The sequence below is a fragment of the Thunnus albacares genome, chromosome 15, assembly GCF_914725855.1.
Source record: "Thunnus albacares chromosome 15, fThuAlb1.1, whole genome shotgun sequence".
In the NCBI taxonomy this organism is placed as follows: domain Eukaryota; kingdom Metazoa; phylum Chordata; class Actinopteri; order Scombriformes; family Scombridae; genus Thunnus; species Thunnus albacares.
This window is the reverse complement of record NC_058120.1, coordinates 15265396-15292125: the sequence shown is the minus strand read 5'-3', so window position 1 is coordinate 15292125 and position 26730 is coordinate 15265396. Positions and strand designations below refer to the sequence as shown.

The 26730-nt window shown below is 41.8% G+C and overlaps 1 protein-coding gene across 20 annotated transcripts in view; it reads right to left on the bottom strand.

Moving 5' to 3' along the window:
- Positions 1-26730, bottom strand: part of LOC122998026 (uncharacterized protein C2orf16-like) — a 177909-nt gene that overhangs the window by 12467 nt on the left and 138712 nt on the right. For 15 of the 20 annotated variants that reach the window (XR_006407322.1, XR_006407324.1, XR_006407319.1 and 12 more), the window contains one exon: positions 10523-11053. The gene's annotated coding sequence lies outside the window, so the exon portion shown is untranslated. Of the gene's footprint in view, positions 1-1359; positions 6764-8447; positions 8920-10522; positions 11054-26730 lie in introns of those variants that run through there. The other 5 variants (XR_006407310.1, XR_006407312.1, XR_006407315.1 and 2 more) reach the window with 5 other exon arrangements.

Here is a 26730-nt window from a genome sequence, read left to right as displayed (position 1 = left end):
TCAGTATGCTAATATGCTGATGTTGAGCAGGTATAATGTTTGTCATGTTCACCATCTTAGTTTAGCTTGTTAGTGTGCTAATATTTGAACATAATAATAACCACTAAACAAAAAGTACAGCTGAGGCTGATAGATACATCATTAGTTTTACAAGTATTTAGTCATAAGCAGTGGTGGTAAGAAACATTTACTCAAGAGCTGTACTAAAGTACAATTTTGAAGTACTTGTACTTTACTTATTTCCATTTGATGCTACTTTATACTTCCACTACATTTCAGAGGGTGATATTGTACTTTCTATTACACTACATATATTTGATAGCTTTAGTTACTTTCCAGATGGAGATTTGACACAATGGATAATATAACAAGCTTTTAAAATACAACACATTGTTGAAGATGAAACCAGTGGTTTCCAACCTTTTTGGCTTTTGACGTGTTACAAAAAGCAGTGTGTAGTCGGGTCACATTCCAGATGTCTAACAGTTGTTAACAGCTCCACCAAATAGTGATTTTCCCTCTGAACTTCTCACATGATTTCATTTCAATAAATGTTCAAATGACCCAATATTTCACCAAAAATCAAAGATAAGAGAAAAAGCCCAAAAACTGAAAACAGATTTGTGTATCAGAACTTTGTTTTTTCTTCTGTCCTCTCCCATTAATCATCTTACAACCCCTCAGATTTATCTGGTGACCCTTTGGAGGGGCCCAACCCCTAGGTTGGAAACCATTGGACTAAACTAGCTAACTGTATATAAAGTAGTTTAAACTAGCTCCACCTCCAGCAGCTACAACAGTAACATGCTGCTTACACACTGATGCTTCAGTATTAATAATCTAATGATGTCATATAAAATAATCTATCAGTCAGAGGGACCAAACCACAACTTTTACTTTTAATACTTTAACTACATTTTGCTGCTAACACTTATGTTCTTTTACTTAAGTACGATCTTCCATGCAGGACTTTTATTTGTAATGGAGTATTTTTACATTGCTGTATTGGTCCTTTTACTTAAGTAAAGGATCTGAGTATTTCTTCCACCACTGGTCATAACCACCACTGGTAATAAGTAATGGAAAAATAGAAATTTAGACCTGCTGCTAGCAATAGAGGAAATGTCAGGGGATCACTAAGTCATTGGGATTCATCCAGTGCTTATGTAATTTTTCAGTCATGACCAGAGACAGATTGAACTGCATACTCTCCATCTTTCCTCCTTCCATTCATATGTCATTATCACCTCCCCTCTCTTAACCTGCAGTTGATGTACCCTCTTGCCACTCCGCACCTTAATAAAACTCATGTACTTCTTTCTCTACAACACCCTGTGTTTGCTTTCCCACTCCACTTACCTCCTGTCTCATTCCACCCCGTCTCTCCTCTCACTCAATTTTATCTGGGAGAAGAAGTTTGCCTGGGGTCATTCACCTGAGCCTCCTCACCTGGCCTCTGACAGGTCTGTTGGGATGGCAGGCCTGCCTGGTGAGGATAACAGTTGTCGAGGGCCGCAGGGAAAGTAACAAACTCTGTTTTCTGTCATGATGACATACCTGAGAACAGCTAAGACCTCAGGGATTTGGTTTGCAATAGGCATGTAGTCAAATACAAATAGACTTGAGTTGATTACAATATTGCCAGGTGTAAAGAGAACTGTAGGGAAATCACTCAAAGACATGTTCTCAAGTCCTGTTTACATTTGGTTAAGCAAAGCACTTTTTCCTTTTATGCAGCTCACAAATTGATTTTTTTAAAAATACCTTAGGCTACAATAGAAAAAAGTATTTTCACCTGCAGATTTAATGTGAAGTTTGTGAAATGGAGCTGGATGCATATCTAGCCCATGCTCTTTATGTAATGTCAGTCATGTGTCTTTTAGTCACTGGCAGTTGATGTGTGTTTGATTAGTAGGACTGGAACCGTCAGCTATCACAGATGACGTACTGTACTGAGCCCCTACTGCTCCTACCACCACCACAGCTTCCAGCCATGCACCTGTTCCCTCAGCCTGCTCTATCTCTCACTCCCTCTCTCTGAGACACATACACACACACACACACACACACACACACACACACACACACACACACACACACACACGTCTGTGCCTGTGGTTTCAACTTGGCTTTTTCTCATTAAAGACTCAGTGAAATTTGACAGGTTGTGACAGCGAAGGTTTCCACATAGATCCTGCCATAGTGACAGATATCCGACAGCTTGATGATAACTGCTGCCTTATTGCAGAAACACAGGTGTCCCTCATGGCTCATGACAATAGACAGCTCTGAGTGATGGACGGGATTGATGAAAAGTTACAGAACTGGAACAAGTGAAAGGTGTGCATTCTGGGACAAAAACAAGATAGGGATTGTGAATTTGTGTGAGGTTACTGTGTAACTGACTCAGTAATGAGAACACTGATTTAAATGCTTTGATGTTCACTATTGTACTCGGATGCAAGTTTCCAGAATGACTCCGCTTGGATGGGAATTTATTAATATACCTAACCTCGACAATTCCTCCACATCCCCCTCCCTTCTTTAGCACCTACTCCTTGCCACCCACCTTTCTCCTCCTATTTTTCCTCCTTTGCCTCCTCCTCCACTCTCTGCCTGTAAATCAGCTCCTTAGCGCTGCTTTTAATATTGCTTGAGTGTGCAGTCTTTTTAACGCGCTCTGGCGTTCACTCCTCTCGCGTGCCCTCTGTCAACAGTAAACTTTCTGAAAAGCGAGCTTAACAGGCCGTGAAAGGGCGGCACAGATGGCTACATCCTAGGTGGTAATTATCAACCACTTCCTCCCAACAAAAAAAAAGGAAACAAGCGAAGGTGTTGCCGTCAGGTCAACTGATGCCGCTGACACGTTCGTAGGCTCTCTGGCAGTGAGCTCAAACCGACGTACAGCGAAGGGCCTTCTGGAGCCCAGACAGCACGTTGACAGTGTCACAGGTCAAGCACAGCCATAAGAGGATGATTTTTGGCTTCAGTGCACATCAGCCAGAAGGAGATCTATATTAAAACCCAATTCTAGTTGGCTGGAAAATCAGTTTTTCTTTTATACCATACTGCAGGTGCTCGTTTAGCTTGGCATCTCATCTTGTTTAACTGAAGTTCCTGAGAAGTCTGTTAATTGCATTTTAACAGGCTATTTCTGATAGGTAGATAGGTAGATAGGTAGGTACTTTATTAATCCACAGGGGGAAATTTCTTTGCTTTTTTTGGGGTCGGGGCACCAGGGATGAGTTATAAAACGGGTGAGGAGGACCTCCTCTGCTGCTCCATGGTACACCAAGGCAGGATGAGTCTGTTGCTGAATGTGCTCCTCTGCCTGGCCAGAGTGTCATGAAGTGGATGAGAAACATTGGCCATGATGGCCAGCAGTTTAAACGACACTCTCTTGTCAGTCACCAAATTCACTGGGTCCAGGCTGGCCCCGAGGACAGACCCCGCCTTCCTCAGCAGTCTGTCTATCCTGTTGGTATCTGCAGCTTTTATGCTGCTGCCCCAGCACACAACCACAAAGAAAAGGGCACTTGCCACCACCAACTGATAGAACACATTTAGCATGGTTCTACATACATCAAAGGACCTGAGCCTCCTCAGAAAATAGAGTTGGCTCTGGCCCTTCTTGTATATGGCCTCAGTGTTCCACTCCACTCCAGGTGCACTCCTTGGTACCTGTAGGACTGCCCCCCCCCCCCCCCCCCCCCCCCGATGGAAACAGGGGTAATTGGTGTCTTAGTCTTCCTGAAATCCACCATCTCCTTGGTTTTTCACACATTCAGCTGCATGTGGTTCTGGTTGCACCACCCCACCAGTCACCAACCAGTCCTCTGTACTCCCCCTCCTGACACCCCCAACACATCCGACAACTGCAGAATTATCCAACAACTTCTGCAGGTGGCATGACACTGAGTTGTATTTTGTTGTTAAGTTGGATGTATAGAGGGTGGGCATGAAGGGAACCAGAATGGTCTCCTGCGGTGCCGTACTGACCACCGTATCTGACACACAACCCTGTAGCCTCATATACTGTGGTCTGCCAGTCAGGTAGTCAATAATCCAGGTCACCAAAGGGCCCTCCACCCGCATTGTCCGTAGCTTATCTCCCAGGTCACTAAGGGGCCCTCCACCTGCATTGTCCGTAGCTTATCTCCCAGAGTATGGGCTGGATGGTGTTAAAAGCACTGGAGAAATCAAAAAACATGATCCTCATGGTGCTGGCCACTCTGTCCATATGGGAGTGGGCCTGATGAAGCAGGTAAATGATGGCGTTCTCCACTCCAATGGTTAGCCTGGTAGGCAAACTGCAGGGGGTCCAGTCCTCCCTTCTCCGGGGGTCTGAGGTGAGCCAGCACAAGCCTTTCCAGGCTCTTCATGATGTAGCAAGTCAATACCACAGGTCTGTAGTCATTCAATACACTGGGGCACCCTTTCTTCAGTACAGGGACCAGACAGGAAGACTTCCACATCACTGGGACACTTTCAAGTCTCAGGCTCCAGTTGAAGATGTGCTGGAGGACTCCATACAGCTGGTCTGCACATGCCTTGAGGACACCTGGTTTGATGCCATTAGGGCCTGCTGTATTGCCTGCCTGGAGCCTCTTCGACTGCCTCTTCACCTGATCGGAGGTCATATTGATGTGTGGCTGTGTGGGCGTTGAGAATCCAGGGGGAGGTTCAATGTCAATGTCTGAGCTACAGAGTTGTTCCTCAATGGTAATATGTTTTGGATTACACCATCTGTTATTCACAAGCAAGGCAAGCTCCCTGCCTTTCCATTTACCACTCTCTCGCTGGTTCCTGTCTGACCTGTCCCTGAAAGCTGTTGATGGTCATGTTTGAATTGGGGATATGGTCATGCAGCCATATCTCCATAACGCACATGATACTACACTCCAGATACTCCCTCTGACTCCTAGTCAGCGCCACAAACTCACTCTCCCAAGCTCTCACGTTGCCCATAATGATGGAAGAAATAAACAGCATGTACTTCCTTTTCTTTTCATGGGGTTTCACTCCCACTCTGTACCCGCGGCTCCTCTTCCATAGGTGCTTTGGAATATCCAGACTCTCTCCCTGGAACATGGCTGGCTTGTTTAGGGCAGTACATGAGTAAACAATGCCTGTGCTGTAACTCGCTTTGCAACTGGCCAATAAAAATTTCCCCAAGGCTAGTAGAAATGTAAAAACACTCATCACCCAACTCCTAGCCATTATATCAAAATATGAAGAAAGTACTACTAGCTGGAGCAGCAAAAGACATAAAAATAAAGCACAAACAACAAAGGTATAAGAGCTTCTGCAACAGGCTGCCACCCTCACGGCGCCATCTTTACTGATGTTGTGTAATGTACAGTAGACAGGCAATAAGAGCTAATTAGTCTCAAAGTGTTTCAATCGGCACTAGGTGTTGGTAATGGCTGCATTTATGCACACTCTAAACAAGCAAGGGGCCATTTTTGAAGAGCTCAACCATTTATTTTGCTGTAGATCTATTAAAATTGAAGGTGACAGCTAATTTGAATCCTCTTTAATTTGGGGGAAATTTAATACACTGCAAGGTGATAGGCAAGGCTCCCCCTACCTCAGTACAAGTCGCCCGCCACATGCAAAAATATGTAAATGCTGCCCGTATTAGAATCTTTGTCTGGTTGTCATTCTCACATGGGGCACATCAAAGCCATATGACCTGATTTTGCACCTGCTGTTTAATTAAATTTACAAGACAGACACAGTCTCCACTCCCGGTGATATACAAATCTGGCTTTATTACCCCAGCACTGTAATTTACAAGGCAATTTACTGCTGGGCGGTAATGGTGCCTGCCAAAGTGCTCCCTCTGAAAAGATACACAAACATGCACAAAAACAAGTTATCCCATTTCGCTTCCTGAAGATAGGACCAAGAATGCCAAGACCACTTTATAAATTGTAACCACAGGATTAAAGATTGTGCTGTTTTAGCCCAGAAGACATCGGCTGTACGTTCTAGGAATCTCACCTCAATGTTCCACTTCCTGGAAAGTCCAATAGCAAAAAAAAAAAAAACTGAATCTTAAAAATCCACCATAAACATCTCATCACTGGTCGGTGGGAGTAGCACAAAACGTGTGTGGATGAGCTTCTCTAAATTATTCTAAATTAAACAGTGCCCATTACTGAAAAAGGAAAATCTGGTTAGTATTTAGTGAGTGACTCAAGACCCTGATCTTGTCACTTCTCACAAGCATACAGTAAACCAAGCTCAGCACTACAGAGATTGGGGAGTGACAGTCATAAACTATACCCCCAGGAGAACTGAGATTTAGAGACTAGAGGGTGGAATCTCAAGTGATGGTGGAGCTTGTGAAATGCTTTACAGGTAGCAGTAGCAGAGCAGAGTTTGTAAAAACAGCATACCCAAACAAAAAAGTGAGTTAGCATAGACAGCTTACCATAAATAGGCCACTGCATTGCCAAGGCTCGGATATACAGTATGTTGCTATTGTGTCTTGTGTGAATGTGGCAGTGCAGCCAGTTCTCTGCCTGAACTACCTTGCGGGCTTTGCTCTTTTTCAGTTAGTCAACTCATATAGAGCAGATGAGGATAATCTACAAAGTTAATATTTAGTGGGCCTTCAGATCAAAAATGATTTTGCATCAAAGCAACACTGCATTGGTGAGAGCGTGTTGCTTTAGCTACTGGTGAAACATGAAATACAATCCAAGAAGCCCAGTTTGAGTGACAGAACCATTAATTTGAAAGCTTATCAGATGCCAAAACACTGGATTTTACAACTCTGGAAGGCAGCAAATATTTTCATTGTGACGATCACAAGTTAAACAACAGAAATACAGCGTTCATGTTACAAAGTAATCTGCCAGTAATGTGCGTATATATCTGATTGTCCATCGCAGCACCTTGCTGGATGACGTTGCACTGCTGTCTGGCAAAAGGTGAGCTCTCTGCGTTGGCATCCCTGCTGCGTCCATGGACCAACCTCATTCAAATTAATAACACTACTGCATGTTTTCATGCAGGGCTGGTGTTGGGCTGAACACAGCCTTAGCTATAGGTTCTGACCTCATCACTCACCGCGAGCGTACACCAAGCTCAGCACAGCACAAAACCACATTAGATACAGAGCTTGACAACAGCTGTTACATGAAATCTACTATATGTGGATTGGGCACCAGCTGCCATGTGGCCATTCGCCTGTTAGGCACTTCTGCCCATGAAGGGAATATACTATCTAGAGTGCACCTTCTATTTAAGGCCCAGACACCAGCTATCGCATGGCTATTCCCCAACAAAGCACCTCAACCATTGCAGGGTTTATACTATGAAGTCAATTGTGTCATAGCACAGGTAGTAATGGTAAAATTATTTGATTATTGAATTACTGCTAATCCTCTTGGCTGTGTGGTATCAGCTACTGACAGGCCGCAACATGCACTGAATTCCTTGGTTGCCAACAAGAAACCTAAGCTTGAGCTCAACCAGCTTCCCACAGTCTCTTCCTCTTCTTGTGATGCCAACCGTGCACTGAGCTCAGAATTGGTTTCAGGTTATTTAGGTTAAAAAATAGTCAAAGATAGAAACTAAACCAAAATACCTCAGGGATGAGGATTATCATTCATTGTCCGTCCTGGTCTCAACAAACATTCTTCACTATCAGCAGAGGGCAACTCTTTCTCTCCTCTTCATCTACTCTCTCTCATGCATCTTTTCCTCTGACAGATTCATATTAGTTAAGATCCACCTCTTGACATGCAGCAACCAATCAGTAAGCAAATGACAACCTGTGACTGTAATGATTGACATGGATAAATGTTAACCCAGTAAGCCACTTGATATGCAGCAGACAGATCAGACACATCAGCTAAGCAGAAGATAATTATTAATTTTAGCACATTAAACTCACAAAAATTCATGGCTTTGAACACATACTCCTCTTATGAAAGGTTATGTAGCAATGATAATCAGCAGAGCAGATTAGTACATGGATATAACTTTAAGATCAGCAATGAGTGCAGCTGATTAGCAGCAACATAAATAGAAGTTATATGTAATTATGATATGAAAAATAGTAAAGCAGGATATCATATAAACCTATTTCCTTCTCAGTTTAAAAATTTGCAGAAATTAGCAACCATCAGACATCATAACTTCGCCCACAAGCAACATCTGGAGAGCAATTTCAGTACTCTCTGCTATTGACATTTTCTAAATAGCCCATAAATCTTTGGAAGTGATAATAATATTCTCTCAACTCTCTTGTTCCTATAAGATTCTGTTCTGTTTATGTATCCATAGTTCCCATGTAGTATGTTTAAAATATCCTCTCATAGTAATACTGCAACAAGTTCAAGTTTTCTGTATTAATGTGCACCCCACTCATCATCTGTGTTTTGGGTTCTTAACATCTGGTACAATGTGGGTGTTCTTCCATTACTTTGTACTATATGGACCTTGTCATTTAATCTGTTTGGCTACACTTTTTTTTTTTTTTTTTTTTTAAAGTAGAATGCGTGTGTGCCTGGATAAATTTCTCCTGTAAATTATCAGCACAATATACAGCAATGAAATGGCAAATCATTGGTTTTGCTCATAGGGAGTGAACATGCTCTTGCTCTTATTCCCAGTTTAGGGGACAAGGCCTTCTAAGTTCTGTTCCTATAGGGTTCAGGGTTTTGAAATACTGCGCCCTAGTAAATGTGAGCATGCATATGTGTGCACGCAGATTTGCAATTGCATGTGAATCCGAGACATGCCCCTGGTTGCAGTAGAGTGTGCATCTCAGGCAATCCATAATAGATGATGAAATTTGGCAAGCCGTCCAGCCTTATGGTCCTTTCCTCCTCCTGCAGCTGCTTGTTTTCCCAGAACTCATCTGTGCTGCTGACCAAGAGTTGTGTGCGTATGTGTGTGTATCTGAGAGAGAGAGATAGACAGAGAGAGAGAGAGAAAGAGAGAGAGAGACTGTGTCCGTATGTCACTATCTTTGCCCACAAGCGCTCCACGAGCATCTTTCCATTCCTCAATATGTCAGACTTGAATATGAAAACGGGCAACTTTTTCATCACTCAACCACCATGTGCACATATGGCCACAAAGCTGATGGTGAATGTCAAAGTTGAGTGGAAAGGCCAAGGAGCAGTGACAAAGTGACAAAGCACTGCAGATAATAAATCCAAGCCGCTGTGGTGACGGACACAGATCCCTGTCCATTTTTAGATGTTAAATGATAATTTTGCTGAAGTAATTTCACGAGAAAAAATCAATGGACAAGACTATATTGAAATACAGTATCAAAATGTGGAAATATGTGCAAAAAGTACTGTCAGCTTAGTCGGAATTTAAGTTGGTATTCAGACCAAAAACAGTCAAAATCATGTAACCTTCGTCACAACAATGGCAAGGTAAACACTAGAAATACATTGTTCATGTTAAAAAGTCTAAACTACCAGGAAGGTGCACTTACACGTATTCGATTGGCCAATGCAGTACCACTGCATTGCTGGCAACAATTTAGCCAGGCTCATATTTTTTGCCATGCATCTGCACCATCTCTGCATTAACACAGGGGGTCCCATTAAAAATGAATGAGGGGGCTGCATTTTTTCACACTATACTGTTAACTGTCTGAACGCAACTAAATAGGGGAAGACTGACACCATCAATAATTATCTTTATTAACTGATTTCACCTGAAAGTGTAATTCTGGTTTCTTCTCTATTGGTTATGATAACATTGTGCTGCACCCTGCTAATAACTGAGATCCTGGGAAAGTGACAACACCATTTTCCTGTCCAAAAAACGGATTATTATCAACATTTCAGGTGTTCTCATGAAGGATCCGATAATCTGGCTGAACTGTTGTCTTGTTTAAAACTTGTTAAAAACTGTCTGATCAACATGTGACCAGTTGTGTTTCTTAGCCGATTGGAGTTCGTAATAGGGATACAGCCATGTTCCCAGATCTTAGCAATTACTTTGGCGAGTACACTTATATTCAAACTGATAGAAATGATGGCCATAACTGTCCAAACAACACTTGAATTATGATAAACCAAACTGATCCTTAAATGGTATAAATGATCTGGCCCATGGGTTCGGAAAATGGGTAAAACTTTGCCTGCTCCCAAGTGCCTTGATAAGTTGTGTGAGATGGTCAGTGATATATTGCGGTAATTTATGAAGTATTATCAGCTGGTATGGTGGCCTCAGGCCTTCTAATAAATTGTTTCAAAGTCATTGACCCACAAAGTCATATGTTTCTTCCTTTCTAGCACACTTGCATCCGTACAAACAGCGGTGAGTAGTGTGCCATGATTGATGGGATAGGTTGGGCTGGTAAGGTGGGATGCCTGTGCACAGGCTGTACAGCAGCTGTTTTCTCAAAGCTCGAGGAGAGCAGAGACAGAGCGAGAGAATGTGTGTGAAAGTGAGAGAGACACAGAGACAGAAAGAGAGAGAGGTCGAATAGAAAGCAGGGGGAGGGCAAAAGGAGGGAGCAGAGAAAAAGCAAGTCTACCTTCCTCTTGCCCTTCAGGCAGACCAGGTGTCTGTAGCTCCACGCTGACTCGTACCACAGAACCTGGCACGGCTGCTCTCGAACAGGTCCTCCTCATCGTTCTCCCCTTCCCCAAGGATGGCCGCAATTAACACACACAGAGAGTGCACAGTGTAGAGAAAACATGCCGAAAATGACAACGCCCCAAGCCACAGCACATGGAAAGGAAAGAGGGAGAGGGAGGGAGAAAGAGAGAGAAATGAGGGGAACACAAAGAGAGAGAGGGAGCCAGAGAGGCACACCAGAGAGCTTGTTTTATAAAGGTGCAGGTGCAGGATTTGAGTGACTGCCAGGTTGCACTCTCCTTTTGGTTCCATATTAACGTTGTCAGCTTTTTATCTCCCCTCTCCTCACCTGCACTGCTCCATTCCTCACCATGTTCTGCTGTTCACTCATTTTCAAGTGCTCCCCTCTCACCCAGGTAAAAGAAAGTTTGGCAGAAACTTTCAGCCTTGCAGCCATGCTTTTTCGATTTCAGAAATGTTTTTGAGGCTGTGGATGGAAACAAAAAACAGGGAAAAATCAGATTAAACCTAACAGCAATGTACATTTCATCACCCTACTGTTTGTAACGATCAGAGGTGCACACACTTATAAAACAAGATGTCACTCATTTCTGGTGAGTCAGCTGAAGGGGGTGCTGTGACATTGTGAATAATTAGGCACCTGTGTGCTATAACAACTGTAGCGAGTCATGTGGGTCTGAGTCAGATGTTGCATCTCACAGGGATGACATGACAGACAGGAGTGCAACTCCATTTGAGTCAACTCCATCATCACAGCAGGTATCTTTCTAATCCTGACAAGAAAATTTTAACATGGCTGCTAAGCAGCAGTGGGCAAGATATCCTGGCTTTTAATGTCTATGGGTCAGGCCTCAAAAACCTTAGATCTTTTCGTTAGACCCTCCATGCCTGACAAATGCCAACAGAGGCTTTCTACTACATACAGTATTTGTGGTCTCAAAGCCAAAGACGAGCTTTGTCTTGTCTGAGCCCCTTATAACAACATCAGGGGTTATGATAAGTCAAAGCTCCTCCAAAGCCACAAAAGATATACAACAATTTGCACAAGCTGTGTAGTACTGCAGATGACCTTTAAAAGAGTACTCCATCAATTTGAAATTGCACTTCTAAAACATTGTCTGACTCATGATTTCTATTTTTCAGTATCAAAACCGATGCAGCAGAACCACATTGTTTCCATATCATGTTTTTATTCCACACATGCTTTTACCTTGTTAAAATCTGGTGCCTACGTTACCCTCTATGCAACTGGACCACCAACATTGGTCAGAGATTCAGGTGTGTGATGGTAGTAGTGACTAATATAGCGTCAAGCTACCAGCCTGAAGCAGAGATGAGGAGGTGGTTACAGAGGTCTGTTAAGCCCACTTTTTTCTAACTCCACACCCCTAGAATTTTTATTTTCAAATGTGTAGTCTTCAGCCCCAACCAACATGACAACTGACATCACTTGAGGCAATTTATCAGACCTCATGCAATTCCCACTGGGGCCACAAATGACTTTATATAACGGTTTTCACTTGTCAGTTTCCTATTCACACATCCAGCAGGCACGGAGAAACAATAGCATTCATTTGTAATCATGTTTCTGGCCATCCAACGTAACAGTCCAATATTCCATCACTCCACTAACTGCTGAGACAAATATTTAGCTCTTTAACTGCTAAATGCCCCTCTATGTTCACTATGTAGTCGCTAACTTTGTCTGTGTGCTGTTTGGTGCAGGGCAGGTTACATGTTGGGTCAGATTTTTAGAGTTTTTTCACTTCTGCTAGCCAAGACTGCTAACTTCTGGTTTAGCTTTCCAGCTCACTTGAATGAGGATAAAACGATTAAATCGTGCGGTTCTTCTTTACTTCTGAAATGTGATCAGACTGAATGGATCAGATTCTGATAGTGAAACAAGTCATTTCGCCGGGGTTGTGACACTCAAAAAAAATGTATCTGCTGATTTACATACATCTCTTTCACAATGTAAGTTTATGGAAAAAAGTTATTTTGGGTCCATTAGCATCACATGACGTTGTAATTACACAGTTTGGGCACTATGTCAAATTGGCTTCAAAGCCCGGTGCTCTTCATGGGGACATGGTCTGTCTCTCTGTAGGGTATTCAATACAAAATGGCAACCATGCTCAGCAAGCAGATATGACAGGGGAACCGAGAAACGCTGTGAAACTGTTTGGGAGTTAGTCACAGCACTCTGTTATATTTTTTTGCCTGTACATTATACTTACATGTTATACAGTCTTAATTTCATAATGGATGTTTGTGTTATGATATTTAAACCAACTATTCATTAACACAGTTTAGACCTCAATATATGAAACATGGATATTTGTCCCCCCCCCCCAATATTTGTAATTGACTGGACATCAGATTCCCCCAGAAGCAGAAAGAAAACTGATTTGTTCTCCTCAATATTCGGTTTTAAACTGACTCCAAAACGCACTGGATGTGTATCATTCATAGAAAACCTGCTGCATTTGGTTTGTGTTCATATTCAGCAACAGCGAAATGCAGCTGTGAGCGCAGTGCCAAAGCTTTGGGTCCGTCTTGTAGGTCCTGTGGGCTGCCACTGCTTCAACTCCAAATAGTTCTACGTAACACGTTAATGTAACAGAGCAGAACTTAATGTGGAGCGTCAGAGGTAAGGGGAGAAAAATGGTGCTGCACATAACAAGAGAGGCCACTGATGTATTATAAGATCAGTTAAGTTATTTTTACAGTGAGTGGAGCGGTTTCTGTAGCTGTCTCCAGTGTTTAAAACAATAAGTGTGTCTTTAAATTGAGAGTGATGTGCACATTTACGCATGACGCACAGCAGCGGCAACTTCATTAACACCAGATCGGTGAAGATCTGACGGTAATTAATGTTCTGTGTTCTGCTACACATTACACAGGTCAGCTGTTACACACAGATTCCAGCTTTATACAGGGGAATTGTTTATAACAAAGCAGCCAATATGAATGAGAGCTCCAACAGAGCTGTCGGGATATTTTTATTTTAAGTAGCTAAAAGTCAAAGATAAATCTACCGCCCCATACCCACTTGGTCCCCCCACAATGTCTGACTGAAGATTTCACCCTTAATTGTGTTTTTAATAACGTTTCACTACATTAAAAAAATCGGCGACATTTACATTAAAGCCTACGTTTTATGTTACATTTTTGAACATAAAACAGAATAAACATATAGCAGGTAGTCACAACTGACATGACAACTCACGGTTGTGAGATGTCATAATAACACAACACGCTTTCTAGCTTGGGAGTTTTGCAGGAGCTCAACAGTCAGAAAAAAAAAAAGAGCATCAAAGCAGCGATGGAAACATTTGAGACGGTAAACAACTCAAATAAATGCTGAAACATCTCAGCTCTCAACACAAAGACAACTGAATCTGAGCCAACCAACAAAACTACTCAGCTAACAGCTAACGGACAGGTTTTGACTGCTTGTGGAAGATGAATATCATTTGCACATTCACTGTGGTCTATTTTTCTAATAATTTCTCTATGCTTATATATATTTCTCTTCAAGAATGCAAGCAACTGTAACATAACCCTATTTTCCCCCAGGATCAGTAAAGTATTTTTTATTCTGATTCTATTTACATGCTCATGCTCATGGTACCTTTTCATATACAGCTTCAGGGGTTCATACTTCTCAGATTTGTCTCATCAAAGTCTCAGACTCATCTCGCCTTCTTCCCTTTACTAAAACCAACGGCCCTACTTTGAGGGGTTACTATCTATAAAGGAAAACAAAATCCAGTACCATGTAGTGGAAAAACGGCTTAGACCCCAACTCCACTACCACAGCTAGAGAAGTCAGCTTTCACATAGAGATGATAATGCTGTAAGCTATACAAATGCAAACCAGCCAATTAAAGTAGTAGGGGAACTGTGATTCTTGTTTTACATTTAAGAGCTCCAAATATTTCAAATGTGGAAAACCAAAAGTCAAGTTTACTAATTTAATTTGATTCATGTTTTTTTGAATTATTTATATTGCAGGGGTTGGTTATACTCTTTTGTAAAGGGAACTCACTCCATTTTAAAGGAATATCTCTAGTTATCACACATAAGCAAATGGGTTCTGATATTTACATGCATTAATTGCTTCCCAAGCTCCCCACTCACAGACTGTAAATTAATACGAATTTTTCTCTGTAGTCAAACAATAATGGACCAAACTGAAGGTGAGCACCATTGACAAAGTATCTTTCATTTGTTCCCTCAATATTCAGTGTTGAACCGTCTCCAAAATGCTCTGGATGCTTAACATATTGTTAAATTTAACAACATGTTAACAGAGGTTTTCCTCCGACAGTAGGAAACAGATGAAGACTTTATCTAATGTTATTTAAACTACCTTTCACTGATAAGGTGTTAACTGTTACATACGATTTGAATGCAGGACTTTTACCTTAATTAAGTTGTTTCACAACATGACACTTAACGTCACAAACTGAACTGGCTGACATGATGCTAATCCTCACTTAGCATGATGCTAACAATACATTAATAAAATGGGATACCCCATAGAAAAATGGCAAAGCTAGTTAGCGAGTTAGCGTTGCACTATTTAACTTAAAACACAAGATGTGTACACAACTAAATGTGTCAGGAGAAGGATCTTTAATGCAGGACTAAGCAGCCTGATGGTCTTGTGTAAATGTACAGAAGCTTTAACTAGAGTAAGTGTTCCTCCAGAGGTGCTTCTTCCTGAGGTTGGAGAAGCCTAGCCTCTAGTCATCATAGACAACGCCCCAGCTGCTGGTGAAGATTTCAATAGCAAAGTGAAAGTGCTGTTGCAAGCTGAGGGAAGGACTGTGGAGGACCTTAAGGCTCTACTGTCCACTGTACAACTCCCCACTAACTCTACTGAGTACATTTGGTGATTTTTTGCAAAAGACCAATAAACCTCCATCTGAAAGTGGTTATCGTCACCTACGCATCTTCTCAGGAACACAGCCTGTTCCAGCAGGTGAGAAGCAGTTCTACTACTGGCTTGAGCAGGAATGGCTCATGATAGAGGAGAGTGCATGCACTGAGAGAGAGAAAAAGCAAAAGCTAATGGAAAGTCTAAAGGGGCCAGCAGTTGAAATAGTCAAAGCCACATGAGCCACCAACCCTGATGCTAACCCTGCAGAGTACTTGGAAGCCCTTGAAAGTGGCTTTGGAACTGCAGAATCCAGAGATGATCTGTATTTCACTTTCCGACTGATGCAGCAGCAACAGGGAGAGAAACTGTCAGATTTCCTCAGATGACTGCAGGACTCTCTCTCTCTAGAGTCATTCAGGGAGGCGGCCTTCTTCCAGCACTATGGACAGGGCTTGTGTGAAGCAACTACTGAGGGTGCAGTTGCTTTTGACCTCATGCTAATCCAGCTATGCTTAAGAGAACAAAAGACTGAGCCGCCAACCTCTCTACAGTGAGATCCATGCTGAAGAAGAATATGAGGCTTCAAGGATGAAGCTCAACAATTCAGTGCATCAGGTACAAACAAAACAGACAATCAATGTAAAAGAGGCAGTTGATTCAAAGCCTAAAAGCTGAAATTGGAGAGCTCAAGTCTATAGTTGCATCTGTGGTGACTAAGCCATCTGAAACTAAAGAGGAGTATTCTAATGCAGTACCTGCAACCACATATACAAATAACGAGATTACAGCAGAAACTAAATAAGAAAGTGGCAGCATCTGATTCTCCAGCCAACTCCACAACAGGCTCAACAATGGAGGCTACCACTAGAGTGGTAGAATTAGTTTGGAAAGGCTGGGCTGATGTTTTGCCAGCCAAAGGTGAAATATCTGGGACACATTGTGTCAGCTGATGGCGTCTCAGTCTACTGACCTGAAGACCCTGAAATCCTTTTTGGGCTTCTCTGGGTTCTACTGCAGGTTTATAGCCAACTATGCTGCTATTGTCAGGCCACTGACAGAGCTAACAAAAGGCTATGCTCCAACACAGAAGAGGAGGAAGCACAACAAAGATCCTACTAAGAGCTACCTGAGAGAGTCAGAACCCTTTGGAGAAAGATGGGATCAGTGCTAGCATTTGCCAACCCTGAAAAGCCATACATCCTGCATGTGGATGCAAGCTTTAAGGGAATTGGGGCTATCTTCTATCAGGAGTACTTTGAGGAATTAAGACCAGTTGCATTTGCCAGCAGGAAGTTGAGCCAGTCTGAGAAGCGATACCCAAGACACCAGTTGGAGTTTCTGTCACTCAATTGGGGCATCGTGGACAAGTTCCATGATTACCTTTATGGGACTCGGTTCACAGAACGCCAGCAAACAACAAAAGATAAATAACATTAAGTTAATCAGAGTTACCATACCAAAGTTAATTGGGATAAAGAACTTAGGGCCCCATCTACATATATAGAGGGTAGATGGGCTACATATAGAAAAAAATTATATACACAGCACCTGTTTGCATCCTCAATGAAGAACAGCTGGCAGCACAGAGACACCTTACCACAAGCCCTTTGAAAATATCACCACACTGGCCAAATCACATTGAATAGGCCTGTGTGTGTCCGTGCATGTATCCTATCTCCAATTCCCAGATTCTACACTTCCACACAAGCTGCTATTGGAACCTCAATACTTATCTGTGTAATTAAGCTTTCATGTCATCATTTCATCACATCATTTATTTATTTTTGTCCCTACAGATGTTTGCCTTCATACTGAGAGCTATTTTTAATCAGTGAGACAGATGTCTCTCGTGACAAAAGCAAACCTTTAAATCAACTGAAAGGCTCCCACATATTGTACATCCACACACACTCATTTTATTTTTGTGGTATTAGAATAAGGATTCGCTCTGTGGGTGCTATTGTTTGTAACATTAAATAAATCCTTATTCAGTTTACTGTTGAATTTTGAGGAATGGAAAGTAGAATGTGAGCAGGGAGCAAATTCATGCAGTATTGAATGGTAAAACTAAATTATCATTTTATTTATATTCCTTTCTTTAAATTCCAGTCAGATTATCATCACATAAGTTAATTGTACCACATGTTGTAATACATATCAGACATTAATCTCTACTCAGATCTGCATTGATGTGGAGGTAGAAATAGCTTTTTTGTCATTGATGTATAGTATTCTAATTTTTCATACTGATTAAAAGTATTCGAGTCCTCTATGAGCTACGAGGCTATGCTTGACAGAAGCTGAGCTTGGAGAGGAAAAAGTTTCACAAATGGCCAAATGTCACTAATTAGTTTGAACTCTGCATTTTTGATGAAGCCAGTTGGTGTGGTGGGGTGGTGGTGTTGGCAGGGGGCAGCAGGAAGAGGGGGAATTGATGGGCTGTGCCTCAAAATGTAAATTAAACAAAAGGCGGGAGTTCACATGACAGCTTTGGAGGGGCAGGGCTGGAGCCGTCTGATTTTCTGTGTGAGAAGGAGAACAAGTGGAGCACAGTGCACCAAACATTGGCACATGGCAAACAGCTCGGAGGCAGCGGAAGCAAAATAACTTCTGTTCTAGGGAACAACAAAGGAGGAACAAACAGCGTGGCCCACAACTTTTTGGTCCTTATTATTCTGTGATTTCGTAATCAAGAGGATGGGATCTGATCTACAAACCATGGACAGCTGGTTCATTTCCACCGCCGGGCCTTGTGGGAGATGTAGTTTCTTCTCTCAACGACATAATGCAAATCCCAACTGTCCCTCCCCTCTCTCTCCATAATTGCCGACTTTTCAGTAACAGAAGGAGGCCCATTTGTGTATGTGTGTGTGTGTGTGTGTGTGTGTGTGTGAGAGAGAGAGAGAGACAGTGTGTGTCTGTGTGTGCAGCCTATGCTCTCGTCAGGGTCCAGCCTTATTTCAAGGGATAAATAAAAGATGCAGAGTTCTTCTAAAGGAGCCCGGCAGAAGGTAGACACAGACAGGCAGGATACAGAGGGATTCTTCAGAGAATCTGGGCCGTGCATGGCACTGCATCGATTCTCCATTCGGGTTTCACAAGGTTCAAACACACTGCATTGTGGGCTACAGATTGTGTTGCCTGGGCGTCCCTCAAGTGACATGTAAAAAGCCGGCCCCCCATCTGCCTGACAGATTTGTGCGGGCAGCCCCTGAAAGCTTTGGCAGAGAGAGACAGGTGGGGATGGACAGACAGACAGACTGAAGGACGAGTGCCACTCAGCACCCCTCAGCTGTCACCAGAGTAGACGAAGTGAAGCTTACTTTACTGTTGACAAGCTGTGGCAGACAACAAACAAAACTTTGCCAAACTAAGCAACAATCTGAGCATGCATAGAGCTTTACACAGTGACTGCCGAGTGCTACACCTGTCTATAAGCTCCTGGAAGCTCCATAGGGCAGGAAACAGACCTGCTGATGATATACCCTGACAGCCTGTATCAGGGTAAATTATGGTAATGGCATGCAGTCATCTGCCTGGTGCCATTTGACTCGACAAAAACACTTAAACACTCCATCTATTTCTCTAAGTGGGAAGCAGAGAGGCCATCTTGGATGGGTGGGCCTGTGGGTTTTTTGACAGGAACAGAGCAGAAGAAACCTATTGACGCTACAGTGACATCCCACAGTCTGTTCAACACAGAGGCAGGCGGACATGCCTCCTCAAAACCTGCCAGCATAGATGGATGTGTTGCCATATATTTAATATGGCAGCACCGACATGAAAGGATGTTTACTTGGAGCATGACTAAAACTGGAAACGTAGGCTTTGCAAATTCAATTTGTGTCATTACTGCGGGTATTTTATGTTTCTCTCAGTCACAGCTAACATTCTATTTTCTAAATTAGCTTTACATTTTTTGGTCTGTATATTTTATCCCATATTTGTTCTTGATTGTTACAATAACAAAACTCAGATTCAATGATTGCCTAAGGATTAGCAAAGGCTTGTTACTAAAAAAAAAAAAAAAGGAATACCTCAACATTTTGGCAAAACACTAAGTTTCTTGCTGAGAGGTAGATTAGAAGAATGACACCACTTTTGTGTTTGCGTGTTAAGTATAATGCAAGAGCCAGGAGGCAATTAGCCTAGTTTTGCATAAAGACTGGAAGCAAGGGGAAACAGCTAGCCTGTCTCTCTCCAGAGTCCCACATACGCCTATCAACACCTCTAAACTTCACTAATTAACATGGATAGTGAACAGAAATGTAAAAATGACAAGTTGTAGTTTTATGGGGATTTATCTTAGCAAACAGCAGCTGGGCACAGTCATTTCCTGGAGTCTCTGCTGGTTGCTTTCCTTGCAACCTTGCGGTGATGACAAGACTCCAGGAAGTCGCTGCGGCCAGCCGCTGTTCACCAAGAAATAACACATTAATTAGTGAGCTATAAGTGCTGGTAGGTGTTTTCTTTACTTTGAACAGTGCCAGGCTAGCTGTTTCCCTGTGTTTCCACTATCTATGCTAAGATACGCTTAATCCAAAGACAGGAGAGTGGTATCAGTGGTAGTGGTATGAGATTATTTCACAAAATGTCAAAGTATTCCTTTAAATTTGAGTATTTTTCAGTGTGCAAATTCAAAAAAATTGTTCCCTGGGTAGATAACATTAGACATGCTTTTAGTCTGATCACATTAGGGTTGTTAAGGGCCACGATGTAATGACTGTTCAATCAAATCAATGCTTCCATTCAAACTTCAAATCAATAGCAATATGTTGTCATTATGAAATGTATCTTCTTGCACTGCTGAGCAGCTGCTCTCCCTCTGGGAGCTTTCTCTTCTCTCTATATATTTGTCCCTCCATCTCTTTCTCTCTGCTGAAACTCTAGACAGGCTATCTGAATGTCAGACAGACAGAATCGATACAAAACATGTCAGCGGCAGGTCTCTACTCTCTGACTGTGTTGTCAGACACTATATAAAGAATCTGATTCACGGGAATGATGGGCAGTCAGACTGCTATATCTCTATTCCTGGACCCCACAATATACACTATATTTTATCACTATGTTATTTATTTTCATGCAACATGTTTCAGAAATGCAATTATGTTGATGTGACACAATTTGACCACAGACCAATACAGGAAATAGAAAATTATTGTCAATTCAGAAATAAAAAAGCATTGTTGAATATCATATCAGTGTGTTGTTTGTGTGTGTATCTTCAGAGAACCATATTTTCAGCCTTAGATATCTGACTGTCCATTTACAATTGAAGTCCTGAGTTTTAGTGGATGCTTTTGAAACACAAAATATTATCTTTTCCAGATCTCATAAACACTCAAGTCAATAGGTAGCATAAGACATGACAGTAAAAGCTTTAAATTAACATTAAAATGAACACTGTTTAACAGAAAGCTTTATAATTAAGGGGAAGACACAACTGGAATAAAAATAATCATTCTGATGGTTTGCTTAAAATAGATTTCTAATTTGAGAGTTCAGGATGTCTTATGATGGGATTAATATCAGCCAATATTGATTAGTCATCCTATTTTTTTAGTTTGACAGAATCAATGAAGATCAACACCCAGTCACAAAGCAACTCACAGTGGTACATATCCTGCCTAATGCTAAGAGTAACACCACTGGGGCCTAAACACTTACTTCTTGTCCCTTAGAAGACCCCATAACATACATAAATTACATGATATTTAACATGTAGGATTGTCAGTCAGATTGTACAGGCATGTTTACTCTCAACAGCATCTCTGGTAGACATTTAAATTAAAAAAATCAAAGATGACAGAGGACTTCATTACATCTGTGCTGTGATATATTTCAGTAAAACAGCAGTGCCTTATTTGGTAGCTGACATTTGTTTAGAACAAATGGACCGGTACCATATATTCATTTTAAAGAAGACAGATGGACAGGGCAAACAGCACTGTGCAACCAGAAGCAACACGCCAGAATTACACTGCAGAGAAACCACATGTCCTTCCTTCCCATATACATGTATATTTTTTGTTATTCCATCTACATTTTGCTGAATACTGAGAGGAGAAATAGTCACTTAATTAAAGACCCTATCTTTCTTGTGCAGGGTGACTGTTTTGAGGTGTAGGATGCATCCAATAAGCACGTGCACGCACACACACATGCACAACAGTTATTAAAAAGTAATAAAACAACAAAAAGTCTATGTAAGGTAATAGAGACTAAATTTGAGAGAGAAAGAGCAGGGGGGGGACAGAGAGAGTGCATCAGGCCATGGCAGGGTCTGAGGCTCAATGTGGAGATAAATGTCACTTCTAACCCTCCACTGGCCTATACAGCACAAATGTAGCGACCGCGCTCCTCTTATCATCAGCTGCACACACATAGCCTACACACTGCTCTCTCCCTCTTGCTCTAGAACAATTAGCTTTATGGTGGCTCAGAGCCTGTGAAATGTCATTCTGCCAGGTAAACTAGCTATTATATCACAAAGGCTGCAGCTGAGTCAATTATACAGCATAGGGAAGAGGGGTAAAGAGCAGGAGAGGAAGAGAAGGGCCCAAGAACCAGGGCAATGAATTCATGAGTTCATCAAAGGAGAGGGCACAAAGGTCACTGGTGAAAGAGGCCGGGAGGCAGGGAGGAAGCGAGAGAAAAAGGAACAGAGATGGAGAGCCTTAGTCCAGTCAATAGTATGCTAATATGATATTTACATCAGAGGGGAAAATCAAATAAGACACAAATTCGGGTTGATTCATTATCAGTTCCTGTGCTGAAAATTATCTGGTTTAGCTAAAAATGAAAGTCAGTAACAGATTTCTTGACATTTGGCTCTTGTACAAGAGTGTACCGCATAAACATTCATTATATTTTAAGTATTCAAATCTTTTTCTTTCTAAGTTATAGGTTAATACTGCAATATAAAAATACTTTACAAGGAAAACATCTGCATTCAAATTTTTATTTAAGGTACGCAAATCAGCAAAATGTACTTGAACTAGCATGACTATCATTCCATCTACTCACTATGTAGGTAGTACGACCCCTCTCTTTGTTTTGTTATTATGTTAATGACTCATTATTACTGAGGCAATAATGAGTAAGCATGCTTTTCATGTTTCAGCTGGTTGAGATTGAGCTACTTTTTTACTATACTGCTGGGTAGTCTATAATATAACAATTAAATGCATCATAAAATAATAGTCTGCAAAGTAAACTAAATCTGCCAAATAAATTAAGTGAAGTCAAAACATTTTCCTCTGAAATGCAGTGTAGTGGAGTAGAAGTATAAATCAACATGCAATGGAAACAAGGAACAAGTGCTTTAAAATTGTGCTTGAGTAATTGTCTTGAGTTTACATTCCAATGGTGCACACAATTAGGCCAACATGCGTTCTTTCCTAGATTTTTGCAAAACATTGAGACATATTAAAGTGAGAATACAAGGGAGAGAAGGGCAGAGAGAACCAAAAACTATGAGGCGATTGTTTTCTAAAAGCAAGCTTGTCACAGACGCTGTCCTCTCTGCAGAGTGACCAGATGGAACTTGATGCTCAGGGCACATGAAGGTGGCCCCTGGGGGCCTCCCATCCTCACCCACTCACCCCTCCTCACCCCTGAACTGGGGCTGGGGATGTGGCTGGGCAAACGGACCCATTCTCTGCTTCTTGCCTGCTGTGGAGGCCACCTCCCCCCCCCCCACCTCTCAAGTCCCCCTCCCGTCTACCCCTTCCCTCCTGCAGCGGACAGTGCCCAAATGCCAGCACGTCCCACCTGGGCCTAGCCAAGCCTGTCCCTACTGTCGGGGGGCAGGCATGACACGCAGTGCCGAGAGCACTCACCCCTGACGGGAACACAATGGCCCAAGGACTGGCTGGCTGACTGGGCTAGGTACAGATAATACTGTTAATCGTGCAGAGTGGCAAACAGCGTCCCAGAACAATGAGAAACCGGCAGAGCAGTGATTGGAAAATATCTCCCACCACTACCATAAGCACACCCACACAGACGCATATGAAGACACGCCAATACATTCACACAGATGTGTGCAAGACCATGCACATGCATGCGTGCATACACACTAACAAGGAAATTTTCATTTGAGCTTGTAGCTACCTCTGAGCTCCTATCAGCCCAAGGTGTTCCAGCCTGATAGAGATGAGAAGAAAAGGAGATTCCTTTCCCTTTTTTATACAGAGGAGTGTAAATCACCAGAAATCCTTCAGCCTTTTCTCTCTTATAATCTAAGTTGTGGGACAATGAACACACATTGCTCTGAAATCCTGAATTTGTTTTCTTTCCCTTTTTAAAAACTCTGTCTGGGTGTTGAAAGATATTATACACAAATATTTTGTAAAGGAAGATAAACTTGTTCAAACATTTCAAAACCATAGTTAATATGCAATGGGTCATCCACTGAAGAAATGTAGCACATCCTCTGCAATCCCTTATGCTTAATGTGCTAGAGCAGCTAGCATAACAAGGAAACCACTCTAAAATATTATATGGCTGGTAATGCAGAAAAAACAAATGCGTGAACCATCTGTATGAACCTTATAATTAAGTTTTAAAAAGTAAAAATCAAACTAGAGCAACATAATTTTCAGGAACTCAGCTCTTGAATATTACTACTCTGTTCAGTTCACTCTCTACATGCTCTATGGCAGCCTTACAGACCAGATGTTGTTGAAATAATTAATGCATATACTTTGTAAATGTCCACACTGTGCTGTAATAGTGTTATCACTCTCATAGTCTGTAGAGGGCCGAACTCAAACATTCCTCAAAACACAAAGAAATGTTTTTGGTTGTCTGTAGCACGCAAGCTAACCTTCATGATGCTGTACAGTGTAACAAAGTATGACTTTTTTTCCTGAACAATTTCATGATAAATAATGGAGTAGAGCTGCTACCCAGATATGGTAACCATGACCTTTTATCAATGGCATATGGACCTCTTTGGACCTTTAAATTGCATACTTTGACTCAACAGACTGGGTGGATGCCTATTACTTTTTTGCTATTGAATCGCTTCAGCTGCAAAATCAAGCCTTGTTTAAAAACAACTTATCAGTAGTTTTCATTATCTGTACAGTATACCACACGGACTTACACTGTGAGATCATGAACATGTTTTTCTTCCTCTTCTTCAAATATGTGCTTCAATTATTAAATGTGGCATTTTAAGTTTTTAGGGGAGTAGCCAAAAATGCTTTGTTAGAGGTAAAGAGAGTTGATACAATGCATGTATGTAACATTAATTTCAGTACGATCTACTTTATACTACGTGAGTTATATTGGTAATTCTGCACTTGTGTGGTTATTGACTTTATTTATGCTGACTTTCCCTTTTTATGGTGTTCTATTTCATATGTAGATTGTTTCCTAATAGGCCATTCACAAATAGACTCTGGAACTGATTATCCTGAGTTCATGACCCCGGATTAGCTGTATCCCAGTACAAGTTACTTATAGTTTGTTGAAAAGTTTTGTTCCCACACTGCCGCTTGATAAAAGTCTAAGCTCTAATTGTTTGTTGCATTAAGTGTGCTGGACTCCTCTCTTTTGTAGCCTTATTTCCTCTCGTCCAAGAATCAAATTACACTGAACTGGAGTGATATTGGTTCCATTTAAGCAGTTCCACACTATGAAAAATTCACCATATATATGCAGTACATTTCCATTCAGGTAAACAACATACCACTTGTAGAAATGTGATATACTGTAATTGTCTGTCTGTGTTGAGCATCTCATTTTTGCATTTTTAAACTTTTCTATGAGACTCGTTGTCATACAGTCAGGCTTTTGTAGCCAATTACTGCTGCTTAGCTGCTCAGATGTCGCCGAATTGAGTGGCAGCCTCCCCAGCTCGCCTACATCTGGGGTGTGAGGGGTATGTGTCGCAAACAGTCACACGTCCCAGAAATCCACTCTGTTTATCACCTGCTGACATTCATATTCATGTCACTATGCCTCTCTGGCCTCAGACAGGATTCAGTTAGTTCACTGACCAGCGAGGCTTTATTCTGCCTACAAGCACAACATCCTAGAAGCATCCAGCAGTTTTTACTGAAAAGTGATCTTAAAGTGATGCTCATCTTCTGAGTGGTGCAAACTAAAATACTTCAAGAGACCTTTGCACTGGAGAAGTATTAACACATCTAATGCCATGGCGGAGATGCATCAGATAAAATGTTCCTTTTCATGAGTATAAAAACTTGTAAAAAAGGAGAGCCACTCATGCATTCGACTAAGTTCCAAATGTGTGCAATACAGTGATCATAAGCAGATGGAAAAAGCCTAAAAAAAACCTTGACAATTGTCCAAAGATCAAAGATCAAAGATCATTGCTTAGTTTTTAATTCTGTTTCATTTTATATATGTAACAACTTATTCAGCTTTCCATTTCCAGGCAAGTTAACCTTCGTGATGGGATTTGGCCCATGTCTGTATGTGTGTTTACTCATGTGTCTGTGTGTTGCTGTGTGTGTGAATCACAGGGGGCTTCTCTTCCCTGTTTGGCTCAGATTTTGGCAGCCCTCCGAACTCTGCCATGCATACGGAAACATGCAGGAGTGGGCTTGGAATCAAGGTCAGGCCTGGAAAACGATGTAGCAACACTCCTAAGACCTGACTTTCTGCTGAGTTTGGCATTGTGCTACCTGTCCCCCGAGGCCACAGCCAGGAGTTACCCATCATGCTTATCCAGACCAACCTGTAATGAGCTGCTGGAAGACGGTCCTACTTAGGGACAGCGTTTGGAGACTCTTGGCGTGCTGGTTCTGTTCAAGAGACTACATGATCTTCTGGCACAAATGTAAGGCCTACTTCAACCTCTCATAGATTAAATTTTACTTAGCAGGAGCCTTCATTCTTGAAACATGTTCTTCAATGTTCAAAAAACAAAAGTTTAACATCACAATCATCTAATCCGCATTAGAAAATTCCCATTTAAGTTCCTCAAAATGTCAAGAAGTAAGAGGGCACAAGGCTGAAAGTACAAAGAGACGGAGATCAAAGAGCCCCCATACCACTTTTGTGCTGACCTTAAAAGGAGCGGCGCACTGTGCAAACATCTGGTCCATCAGCTGGATCCTATGCATCAGCGGGCACAGGGACACACTGGGACAGGTTGGCGGCTGCCTTTGACAGCAACAGTTAATTTCCAACATAATCAATTTATGTGCAGCTCCATAATAACCATCTGTGTTCTGCACGAGGAGGACAGTCCTGAGGAACAGAACAGCGCTGGC